Source organism: Palaemon carinicauda, chromosome 34 (genome assembly GCF_036898095.1).
Source record: "Palaemon carinicauda isolate YSFRI2023 chromosome 34, ASM3689809v2, whole genome shotgun sequence".
Lineage (NCBI taxonomy): Eukaryota > Metazoa > Arthropoda > Malacostraca > Decapoda > Palaemonidae > Palaemon > Palaemon carinicauda.
In genome coordinates, this window is record NC_090758.1 from 75628988 (window position 1) to 75641899 (window position 12912).

Consider the following 12912-nt stretch of genomic DNA (forward strand, 5'->3'; position numbering starts at 1 on the left):
TATAACTAGATTATAAATTTTACCAAAAAACAGTAGGCCTACAGAAACCAAAGAAATTTCTCTTACAAGTTTCTTCACAAAATATTGAGTTAATTTTTGTCTAGGCCTACATGTGGAACTAGACTCCCGAAAAATAAGCAAAATTTTTGTTAATTTATCAATTTTTAATCTATCATAAACTTGATATTATGAGAACTATTATTTTCCCAATTTTTAATATAATTTTTATATTGAGTGAGTATCAAAACTCCTATCATTTTTCTTTAAACGAGTTTGGTGATAAATATTTATATATTGTGTATTTTGAACTAATTGATAAGTCTAGAGTTAATCTTATGTTATATTTTTAATGTTTATTCTGATATTAATAATATCTGAGCCAGTTATATAAGATTCATTGCAATTTATAAGTTATTTCCTATCCTGAGGGGTTCACAACAATACCGACGTGTTCCTCTTAACATATATATATATATATATATATATATATATATATATATATATATATATATATATATATATATATATATATATATATATATATGGCTTTGACCAGTTTTCATCACCACGCTGGACATTGTGCACTGGCGATGGTGGGAGACTTACGTCTGATCGCTCACAGCAAACCAACCTAGTATGGGTGGCCCTGACTAGTTCAGCTTTGTTGATCATGGCGATACGGAAACCCTTTCACCACATTAAGGTACCCAGAAAGGGATATATATATATATATATATATATATATATATATATATATATATACGTAAACTGTATATCTGAGTCTGTAGTTAAAATATGCATATTGTATGCCACGTCTATAGTATATTTTTAACCGTATATTTTTCCTTATCCGTTATTTATTTGCCATTTTTTCCTTTTAAACTATTATCAAATTATTATCATTTATGTTTATTATAGAATATGAGATTTAATAGATAATTTATATAACTTAAATACTCCCAATTCTTTATCTTCTCCATAAGGAGTTTTTATAGTCACGAGATATATGAGAATAATCCAATATGTTTGGTTTATCCCATTTATGGATAATGGATATTATCCCACAATTTGAATTAAATATGAAAAATACAATTTATTTTGGATTTATGACAACGATTAAGGTAAACACAACAGAGGAAGAATAAAAGAAGTAAAAAGTAATTAATGCGGTTCGATACGTTTTCCCAAAAAGATATCACATTCGTTTAAAATACGGGATTGTATGGGATTAAATTATGATAATTAGAGTTAAATTAAGTAATTTATTATATATATTAGTTTATATAGATGAATAATACGGTAGAACTGATGAAAAACCCAAAGACATGCTCATCAAAACATCGTACATCTGGCAGCGTCACCCGCCGTCCCGCGCTTGTTTACACGAGGCACCTTCACACTTATAAAAGTAAATTTGTGATTTTATTTAAGTGTACTTTTCAAATTAAGTGAACGACGTCGCAGCCAAGTGGATAAGGACCCGACGGCCGTTCCCGCCATGGTAAGTGATTTCAAGGCCCCCTTGGGGCCCTAAATATGAGACCCGAATCGAAATCCAGACCCGGAGTCACTACATTGGGCCCTAAGCAAAGATGGCGAACCTAGGGCCTTGCTACACCCTCACACCCCCCCGGTTATAACACCCCCCTCCCCCTGGGTCACCCCCATGAGTGTCGAATACACACCCCGGCGATGGCGTTGTAGACTCGTGGGATTTATATCGGCGATTTAAAGGTCGATTTACATTTGGGATTTACCTCTTTAAAGACGTGAGTTGTTTTAAAAGGGGTTTTGCATACGGGACACGTGGCTAGGCTTGGTTAAATCGTTTCTAGGCCTCTAAATTCTAACCTAAAATCGTAATTGCTTTGCCATGGTTGTTTCTAAGCTTTAGGAGGTGTTTTCATGCTTAGAATAAGCTTAGTAGAGCTAAAATTGAAGTATTTTCTTATCTACCCTAAGCTGGTTTGATAGGTATAGGCTAGGCAATGGATCAGAGGGTAGGTTTCTCTTAGGCCTGGTTAATTCAATTCTAGGCCTTTAAATTCTAACCTAAAATCATAATTGCTTTGTCATAGTTGTTTCTAAGCTTAGAGAGGTGTTTTCATGCTTAGAATAAGCTTAGTAGAGCTAAAATTGAAGTAGTTTCTTATCTATCCTAAGCTGGTTCGATTGGTATAGGCTGGGCAATGGATCAGAGGGTAGGTTTCTCGTAGGCCTGATTAATTCAATTCTAGGCTTCTAAATTCTAACCTAAAATCATAATTGCTTAGTCATGGTTGTTTCTAAGCTTAGAGAGGTGTTTTCATGCTTAGAATAAGCTTAGTAGAGTTAAAATTAAAGTATTTCTTTATCTACCCTATGCTGGGTTGATTGGTATAGGGTAGGTTTCTTGTAGGCCTGATTAATTCGTTTCTAGGCCTCTAAATTCTAACCTAAAATCATAATTGCTTTGTCATGGTTGTTTCTAAGCCCAGATAGGTGTTTTCATGCTTAGAATAAGCTTAGTTGAGTTAAAATTGAAGTATTTTCTTATCTACCCTAAGCTGGTTTGATTGGTATAGGCCAGGCAATAGAATAGAGAGCAGGTTTCTCTTAGGCCTGGTTAAATTCAATTCTAGGCCTCTAAATTCTAACCTAAAATTGTAATTGCTTTGTCATAGTTGTTTCTAAGCTTGGTGAGGTGTTTACATGCTTAGAATAAGCTTAGTAGAGCTAAAATTGAAGTATTTTCTTATCTACCCTAAGCTGGTTCGATTGGTATAGGCTAGGCAATAGAATAGAGAGCAGGTTTCTCGTAGGCCTGATTAATTCTATTCTAAGCCTCTAAATTCTAACCTAAAATTGTAATTGCTTAGTCATGGTTGTTTCTAATCTTGGGGAGGTGTTTTCATGCTTAGAATAAACTTAGTAGAGCTAAAATTGAAGTATTTTCATATCTACCCTAAGCTGGTTCGATTGGTATAGGCTAGGCAATGGATCAGAGGGTAGGTTTCTCTTAGGGCTGATTAATTCAATTCTAGGCCTCTAAATTCTAACCTAAAATTGTAATTGCTTAGTCATAGTTGTTTCTAAGCTTGGAGAGGTGTTTTCATGCTTAGTAGAGCTAAAATTGAAGTAGTTTCTTATCTACCCTAAGCTGGTGTGATTGGTATAGGCTAGGCAATGGATCAGAGGGTAGGTTTCTCGTAGGCCTGGTTAATTCAATTCTAGGCCTTTAAATTCTAACCTAAAATTATAATTGCTTTGTCATGGTTGTTTCTAAGCTTTAGGAGGTGTTTTCATGCTTAGAATAAGCTTAGTAGAGGGAAAATTGAAGTATTTTCTTATATACCCTAAGCTGGTTTGATTGGTATAGGCTAGGCAGTGGCTTGGAGTGTAGGCTTCTCCTAGAGGTAGGTTAGTGTAGGCTAAGGCAGGCTTAGATGGAGAGGAAGTTATTCATAATATTATTCATGGTGTTTTTCTAATGTCTCTACCGTCGTCCCATTTTCCAAGTCTGTGTTCGCCCCTGTATTATTTTTATTATTATTACTAGCCAAGCTACAACCCTAGTTGGAAAAGCAAGATGCTATAAGCCCAAGGGCTCCAATAGGGAAAAATAGCCCAGTGAGGAAAGGAAATAAGGAAATAAATGAATGATGAGAATAAATTAACAATATATCATTCTAAAAACAGTAACAGCGTCAAAACAGAAATGTCCTATATAAACTATTAACAATGTTAAAAACAGATATTTCGTATATAAACTATAAAAAGACTCATGTCAGCCTGGTCAACATAAAAACATTTGCTGCAACTTTGAACTTTTGAAGTTCTACCGATTCAACCACCTGTATGTCTTTTTAGGCCGTGGCCTGCGGTGGAGAAGCAGGTTAGGCCTGCCTAGCCTGTGCTAGGTTCCTTGTATATTAATCTGTTTATTAGTACACACTATATGAATTTAAGGTTTCATGTCTTCTTAAAGTCCCCTAAAATTTAATAGAAAAATAATTTGTTTTTAAGATTTTAGGTATATTCAAAGAAAATCTTAAAATCGTGTCTTTAAATTGCAAAGGTTTTTAAAATGTCATAATGCTTAAAAATTCCATTTTGAGCTTATTTCATTATATAAGTTTTGTAAAATTGAAGAAAAAATTTCCTGTAGTTAATTTAGAAGTTTTTAATTAGGTTAAATTATTAAATGTACTTTTTACATTTCTTTTTATGAAATACCAGGAAAAAATTCATTGAACTTGTAAGTTGCAAATGATTGCAAAATGGCAATATAATTTTAGTTGTAACTTTAGTCAGTTTTTAAATAAGTAATAAAAGTTCATATATATATATATATATATATATATATATATATATATATATATATATATATATATATATATATATATATAAATAAAGTTCAGAAATCAACCTTAAAAAAATTCTAAAATGAGTTTTCCATAGACATTATATCAATAAATTCAAAAGCACGGTATGATTGAGGTCTGATTTTCACTTGTCAAAAATTAGCAAAAATTCTGTAATTTGTATTTTCCCATTTCTGATTAAAATTTTGTATATAATCATTTAATTACTAATATATGATGAAGTCTTGTTTGTTAAATAGATTATTGTTAGGCAATGTAAAAATCATAATTAAAAATGCTTTTCATCTTTTTGAAAACTTTCTAAATCAGTTTTTCTCTTTTTGAAAACTTTTCACTTTTAATTCCTGTTTTCACTCTTTTGAAAACTTTTATCCTTTTTAAAATCTCTCTGCTTTTTTGAAAACAGCTTTTTCACCTTTTTGGAAATAATTTTTACCTTTTTGTAAATTTTCACCTTTCAGATGTAAAAACTATAAATTTTTATTCTTTTCTTGTTTTGAAAGATCATTCATTATTGATCGTCATTTGGTATCTATTTTGCTAGTCTTTATATCCATTGCTGGTTTACGCAATTTGCCTGTAAACAAACAAATAAATAAGTACAGAGAGATATCCGGCGATACGTAACGTTTATACTCGGCTAAATAAAAGTATCATTAAATGCCAGATATAACCACCCAAAGATATCATGTAATCAATTTTATAAGGACTTTACAGTACATTAAGTTTTAGTCCTGCCAAACGTATTTATGATGTTACTGTATTCCCTCAAGTGCAGAGCAGATAAACTGTTTTCCTTTAGTTGGCCAAAGTTTTATTTTATTGCGGATTTTAGACATAAATGAAAACCCTTTTTAATTTTGATAACATGCCCGTTACTGTACTCCCTGTTTAGACCTGTTCTTACTCCTGTTTCTTTTATTTGTTAAGGTTAGCTTTACAGGTGAATGCAGTAACTATAGAAAGAACATTTGTGATGTAAAATAAGATAAATTGTATTTCCGATAGGGTGGAGGGCTGTGGGTTTTTCGGAAGATACATATATACGAAAGCACAACGTATCGTCTTGAATAGATTACACTGCTGGGATGGTTTCGTTTATCTTTTATGAGAGCGCCACGGTAGTGTGCGCTGCCGGACCCAGCCAGTTGGACACTGTGAAACATAATACTCCTTGTTCAGTGACAGGGAGAAGTTTTGTGTCAAACGGTGTAAACCCTGATCTGTATATTGAGCCTTGGCATGATAGCAGACAAGCAAACAGAATAACAGTAGCGTGGACTTTTGATAAACGCAATATAGTAAAGGCCTACATATACTGTACTTATATACGAAACGTAGTAAAGGCTCACAAGTACCGATCGACACAACATATTACAACATATTAAAGGCCCACATATACCGACTGACCTAACAAAGGCTCACATATACCGACTGACACAACAATTAAAGGCTCAAATATACCGATAGACAACAACATATTAGATGCCAACACACCATGGACAGTACACAGAACACATTAGTAACGTAAATGAATTTGTATTAAAAATATAAAAATTTTTCTTTTAATCATCATCATCGTGAAATATTTTACGAGCTCTACCGTTGTGGCTAATTCTATATCAGTCGCATTTTTCTATGATTTCCATAGCCTTCCGATATTTACTCTTTTTGATCGATTGTTTCTCATCCTACGTCTATGTCATCTCAGTCTTTGAGTACTCGACCTTTTATCAAACATCTGGATAACACAGCTCTCCACCAATTCCTCATTCATAATCCAGCCTTTAGAGTAACACTCTAAGGTCGTACTTTATTTACTACAGTATATCTTTGCCAGTTCTGTTTTTTTTCTGAAGGGATGTTTGTTCCTAAGTTTTCCCTTGTGATTATTGTTGGGAGTGGCCATCCTCCCTGTGGGACAAGTGCGGCAAGAAGAAGTCTAAGAGGGATTCTTCTCCTTCAGGGTCATCCTTCCACCCCCCCATCCCTTGTAATTTTCTGTCTGACTTTTCTCCATAAGATTCCTCCATAGGCTAATCGAGGAAAAATGGTGTCCTTTAACCTTAGGGAAACTATGGGGGCAAAGAGGTCCATTTGTTTCCCCTAGCGAAATAGTTTGACTTCCCTCCTTAAGGGGAGTGCTCCTCTTTTCAGAGGTTTGATGATCTGCATATGCTGTGGCCCTCTTGGGTAGCCAAAGTTCCTCTTCTGAGGATAATGTGCAGGAGTTTCTTGCTTCCAGACGCCCGTCAGAGGTCATGGCCCCGCCAGCATCTGTCGAGGAGCCTTTGGTCGTTGCCCCGGCGCCTGCAGAGGATGAGTTTGGTCCGGCCTCTCTGGATCCTCTGTCCCATTCTTCTTTGGATTTGTCATTGCTTCAGTGAGCAGATAACCCTCGCCCTTCTAGGAGTTCGCATCCTGAGCATCGCTCTTTGGAGCATGCTCACCTGGGCAGATCCTACCTCACTGGAGGAGGATCTTAGACCTGACCTACAGAGAAGAACCCTCTCGTTATCCAAGAACAACTCGCCACCCAGGTGACCTACTCCAAGGACTCCAGTTTTCAGACTCACTTTTGCGCTCTTTCAGAAGAGGAGGTTCCTCACCTACTGCTTCGCAGTTCCAGATGCTTTTCCAGTCGAGCTACACCTGTGAATTCTTTCGCAGTCCACATCTCTCCAGTGCCTCGCTTGAGCTTGCCCCTCGCCTTCTCACTCTGCTAGACTTTTTTTCCTCAGGGAGCCCTGTCTCCGTTAACCTTGAACGATCCTCTGCTAGACGCGCTTTGAGACGCTTGCCATCCCCTCGTTAACATACCGATCGCCAGGCTTTATATCGCCACCTGTCAAAAGTATTCTTGCAATTTCATCTCCTGGACACTCCTCACCTCGTCATTTGTGCTACGTGTACTCCAAGTGCACGTCTCCTGACTCCCCTTTGGCCAAGCAAAGCGCCTCTAAGCATTCGTCTCCTTTTTTGCGCTCTCGTTCTACTTTCAAGGGATCTTACGAGATTTCCTCGTTAGAAGACAACACTCCCTCGCTTTGCGATCGTAGGTGACATCCCTCATCCAATTGCTACACGTGTTCTCTTGATTGGTTGGTTGATGGATTTTGGGTTTTATGGACAAGTTTTCTCTTGTAGAATAAGATCTTTGCTTTTCACCTGTTTATGCTGGACACAAAAGTCGTCATCATGAGCGAGCATTTTCTCCCTCAGGGCGTTCTTCGTCAGATCATCACATACGCTCGTCATCTGTTCGCCGCATGTGGTCTTCTTTTCCTGACAAACCATTAAAGCCACACACTGAGCAAGGGAAACGTATGCCTGCAAGGCACAAAGACACCCACCAGAGACTCGGTCTGGTCTCTCCAGAAATAACCGACTGCCTAATTCCACAAAGCCTTCATCAGGTTAGTCTTCCCTCAGGTACCTTCTCCTTCAAAGGAAGAGTCACATCCACTCTTTCAAGCAAGTTTGGTGGCTCCAAGGAGGGAGGATCCTGCTTCTCCCGTCTTCTCCCAGCATTGTTCATGTTAGAGTAAGTACTAAAAGGCATAACGGGCAGAATTCCTGTCATGCCTCCCAGAGGGGACACTAGGGTTAGAAACCTCGAAGGTTCGCTCTCTCCAAGAGAGATCTCTTTGGTGAACTATCGACTCACGCCGATTGAGTTCTCTGAAGAACATCCACCTCCAGAAAAGAGTAAGAAGACCAATCCTTGACCCCGACAGGACATCAGTAGACCCTAGGAGATAGGTTAGCAACCACTCTCCCTTCTCGGCAGTCGACCGTAAGAGAGAGCAAAGACACCAAGATCGCTTCTAAGGTAGCCCATCCAAGGGATCCAAGACTTTCCTGTCTGCTGCAAGTTGTGAGGATTCTGGAGAAAGCTTGGACCTCCTCATCAGTCAGGAGACGACATCGAAGAGGAAGACTTGGAGTTGTAGTCGGAAGACTCTGAAGGAGACCTTCATCAGTCTGCAGTTCCGGGTCCTTCAGAGGTAGAAGAGGGGAGCCAGACAACACTTTCATGAAAATCCTTTAGCTGCATTCGAGAAGTGAACGACCTTGGAGTAGCCGTGACTTATCCATAAAGCAAGGCGGCAGCAATCGACCTTCTTTGCCACATCCCCCTTACTGCCAGACACCTTAACCAGGATAGAGACCCATGTTTCGAGGTCCAAGGATTTACTTAGTTATCCAAGATGTTGAGGGTAGGGATTTTTCCTGCTCGTCAGTGGTAGAAACTCATAGGACACTTGATGTCTCTGGAGAAGTTGGTGCCAGGAGCAAGATTGCGCCCAAGATCTCTTCAATGGGAGCTCAAGTAAGCATGGATGCAACATCTCTATGACCCATTCTTCCCTGTAAGAATAGGAGAATCCAGGATGGACCTCAAATCATGGTTGTAAGAAGATTGTAGGCAAAACACCTACAAGGATCCCCGATCTCGCTGCCTTCTATAAAATTCCTTCTCTTCATGGATGCTTCCAGAGAGGAGTAGGGAGCCTAGCCCACCTGGATTGACAGAATCATATCCGGCTCCTGGACAGAGGAAGATCGCTGGGATTACATAAACTTTATGGAGATGAGATTAGTTTCTTGACTCTCCAAGAGGTTTGCTCTTTTCTAGCAGGATGAGTGACTACATCAACAAACAAGGGGGTACTATGTCTCTGCAGCTTTGCCATCTAGCAGTGAAGACTCTTGAGTGGGCAGAGGACAGTGCGATTACGATTTCACCCCACTTCATTCCAGGAAAGAAGAAAGTGGTAGCAGACAAGTTGAATAGGAAGACCCAAGTAATTGGCTAGGAGTGGTCTTTGTGCCATCCGGTAGTGACGGAGATCCAGACTTTGTAGAGTTCTCTGACGATACATCTCTGAACAAAAAACTCCCAATCCGTTGGTCTCCCGTTCCAGACCCAGAAGCGGCGCTTGAGGACGTGTTTCAGTACCCATGGGGCGGCCTTGACTCCTATGCTTTTCTATTGTTCTGCCTACTTCAAAGACACTCCCAACGTTTTGTTAACCTTGGTAGCTCCTAGGTGGCTGAATTTGGAGTGGATATTCAGACCATCTACACCTCCTAACAGAGACTTTGAGAGAATTGCCAACTCCCCCCCCCCCAACCTTCTATGTCAGCCTCACGCCAGGAATTTCCACAATGCTCCAGGATCCCTTCGTCTTCACACGTGGAGGTTATTCAGTATCTCCTATCTGAGAAAGGCTTTTCTCTCTCTCTCTCTCTCTCTCTCTCTCTCTCTCTCGAGAGAGAGAGAGAGAGAGAGAGAGAGAGAGAGAGAAAGAGAGAGAGAGAGAGAGAGAGCATAGCAGATGCCTGGATACCTCCACAAAACCTCGGCGCCTGTCTACCAGCCAAAGTGGGCCATCTTCTGTTGTTGATGTCGTGGAGGGGTGTCTCTACTCTCAAATCTTATGTAACATGGATTGCTGACTTTTTGTACTACCTCCTCAAGGAGAAACTCTGCTCCATTTAAGTGGTTAAAGGTTATCTCTTGCCTTTGAGCTAGGTCTCTAGCTGAAAGGGAGTAGATATTTCTTCTCTAGAGGAACATTCTATTTAAAGGTCCCTCATGAATGGTGGAGGTAAGGGATAGTGACATTGCCCTATTGAGCAGGACAATGTTAGATACTGATCCTATATACATCTGATCAGTGCCCAAGCCCCCTCTCCCCCCAAGCTAGGACCAAGGAGGGCCAGGCAATGGCTGCTGGTGAATCAGCAGATAGACCTATTGGCTCCTCCAAGGATGGTGAGGTTGCAGTGACCAAAGGTACTAATGAGCTTGAGTGGGACTCATTTGTATTTTTACTAACTAACCGAATCTGAGTCCTGCTGGTCATTTATCTATTTTCCAAGGCACTTCCTCCAATTTTGGAAGCCGGCCGACATCAAAAAAAGTTTGGCTGATACTGCTAGGGTGCCACAGACCACCCTCCCCCGTTATCCACCCAAAATGAAGTTTCATATGCTGAATCCCCTATTGCTAGTACCTCCGCAGTCATCCAAGGAGACCGAAGGAAGCAGCAGGGCCTACTGGAACTGCGTCATAATCGCCCGCCATTCATTCCTATTTCTAGCATGCTCTCTTGCCTCTCTCGCATCTAACCTCCTATCACCCAGAGCTTTCTTCACTCCATCCATCCACCCAAACCTTGGGCATCCTCTTGTACTTCTCCATCAACTCTTGCATTCATCACCTTTTTTAGCAGACAGCCATTTTCCATTATCTCAACATGGCCAAACCACCTCAATACATTCATATCCACTCTAGCAGCTAAATCATTTCATAAACTTGTTCTCCCCCTCACTACTTTGTTATGACTTTAACTGGCATGTTCCAGCTATGCTGTTACAGTGTCTATTCTCTTAATTAAAGGACAGTGGTTCATATAGCCAGGAAAGATACAAATTACTTTAAAAATTTGTGGTTTCATTATTGAATATATTTGTCAGGAATATAAATCCCAAGTTTGGTAAATGTTTCATCACATCCCTTTGTAGTGGAACATGTTTTGTGTACAGTTCAATTAGCACAATTTATTGTCTTTGACCTCAGCTTTTGCATCATACAGTATATTTTAACAACTTTGTCATCTTGTCATGTATTTAGTCATAATTAAAGTTGCCTAACATTAGTTAGCTTAGAAATTAATCATGTCTACTTTATCTTACAGGACCTGTCAGCGAGAAGAACGTCACCCTAGGTCGTCTTTTTGACGAGTACAGCTAACTCACGTTTGATTTATGTAGGTAAGTGATTATTGCTGTGGTTCTGTTTTGTACAGAGTTCATTTAACATGCCCATGGGAATAACAATAATGATTTTAAAATTCTGTAGTTGTTCACTACAATGAGGAGGTCTTATAGGAATACTTTTTATATTTTGTTTAGTAAGAAAAATGAAACTATATAGTGTACACTACAAAATGGCTAATGGTTAAGCTAGATGTGTGTGTTTCTCAAAAGTCGTTTTTGCTATTCAGTGTAGAAGGGGAGAGTGGGAGCTTATGCAACATAGGCTATGATTCCCATGTCATTAAGTTATGGCTCACAAGGCCAAGTAAGCATTTCAACACTGGTGAGCCAATGACCTACTTTGGCATAAAATGTAACCATAAAAGCGATAGAAGGTTTATTCCGATTTTCACTGCAATTTCCATTCCGGTACAAATACAAACTTGAGTTTTATATAGGAAAGATAACAGCCAAGCTGGAATACACGGCAGTTAGAATTTTATAACCAGGTGTAAACAAGTGGTTGGTAGTTACCTACTGGGAGTGGGGAGGCCCTGCCCACCTGCTTGCTCGCCGGGAAGTCACTTTGATAGCGGCCATCAGCGAGGACAAATGTTCTTGCTGGCTGTAATATTTTCTCGTTCTTTTTCCAACATGTCATTGACTGCGTGTCTTCGATGGAGATACCTGCAGAGATGCGGAAATGTTGTGGGGGGGGTGTCGGATAAAGAATGAGGCACCTTTAGAGTGCTAAGGAGAGAGGGATCCTAATCTCTTGTGTCCTGCCTAAAGAGGACACTCCTGCAGTCGGGCCTCTCCTTATACCGAGTGTCGTTCACCCTCCCAATATGGTTGGAGGATAAAGAAGTATAGAAGGGATTCTCTGTCTTCAAGGGTATCTTCAAAGTTGAAGTCCCAACTTCTCCCTCCGACCCTTCTCCGTCGATATCCTGTGAAGGCCGTTGGGATAAGAATGGTGACCCTCTAACTTTAGAGTAAACTTTGAGGGTAAGGAGACCCTCCTGTTTCCCCCAAGCAAACCGGAAGGGCCTCCACTGAGAGGAGTCTCTCTTAGGGAGTAATGAGGCCTTGCGTGTCTTGTTGCCCTCCTTGGAGCTGCGAGGTTCTCTTCTTCCTTGAGAATCCAGAGGAGGGAGTCCCTCCTCTTTTGACTTGTGCCTCCGAAGCAGACCACCCCCACCTTAGTCTCAGGACCAACTCATGAGACTGCTGAGGGAGATGTGTCTCCTAAACGCCCTTCCTCTGGGAAACTTGTTTCTATGAATGACCCTGATGTTGGCGAGTATGTCTCCCAACACGCCAGCAGACAAGCTTACTCACCTTCATCCGAGCGGGCTCCACAACAATTGCGTTCACATGCGTACTCCAGGCAGCTCAAGAGCACCCCCTTGCACAATATTGCAAGCAATGACAAGTGCCTTTATCATGTGCCCTATCTCTTGAGAGCTAGCTCAAGACAGGCAACAAGTGTGCAGCCTTCAACAATCACCTAAGTACTCATTGAGTCACCATCGTGCTCAGAGGAAAAGTGCACTCTCACCTGTGTGCGTTTGCAAGGTTGCTCGTCAACCTCTGCCTGACACCTCTTCACCTTACCTCTTGATCCTGCAGTGGCCGCTTTGACCCTAGGTGTCACTGTGGACCGTCTGTTCATACATTCTATTACTTTCTGGTCAGCGTAGGCAACTGGTATGGAGAGCATGGCAATGGCAACTCTTGAGGCAGCCTCCTGGATTGACCACTGGTCAGGTACAGTTGG

General features: G+C 40.1%; 1 protein-coding gene across 4 annotated transcripts in view; it reads left to right on the top strand.

Annotated features, from left to right (window-relative positions):
- The first annotated feature begins 1364 nt into the window (after positions 1 to 1364).
- LOC137626460 (uncharacterized) overlaps positions 1365 to 12912 on the top strand; it is a 32001-nt gene continuing 20453 nt past the window's right edge. For 2 of the 4 annotated variants that reach the window (XM_068357468.1, XM_068357465.1), the window contains exons 1-2: positions 1365 to 1501; positions 11072 to 11147. The gene's annotated coding sequence lies outside the window, so the exon portion shown is untranslated. Of the gene's footprint in view, positions 1502 to 1678; positions 1770 to 11071; positions 11148 to 12912 lie in introns of those variants that run through there. The other 2 variants (XM_068357467.1, XM_068357466.1) reach the window with 2 other exon arrangements.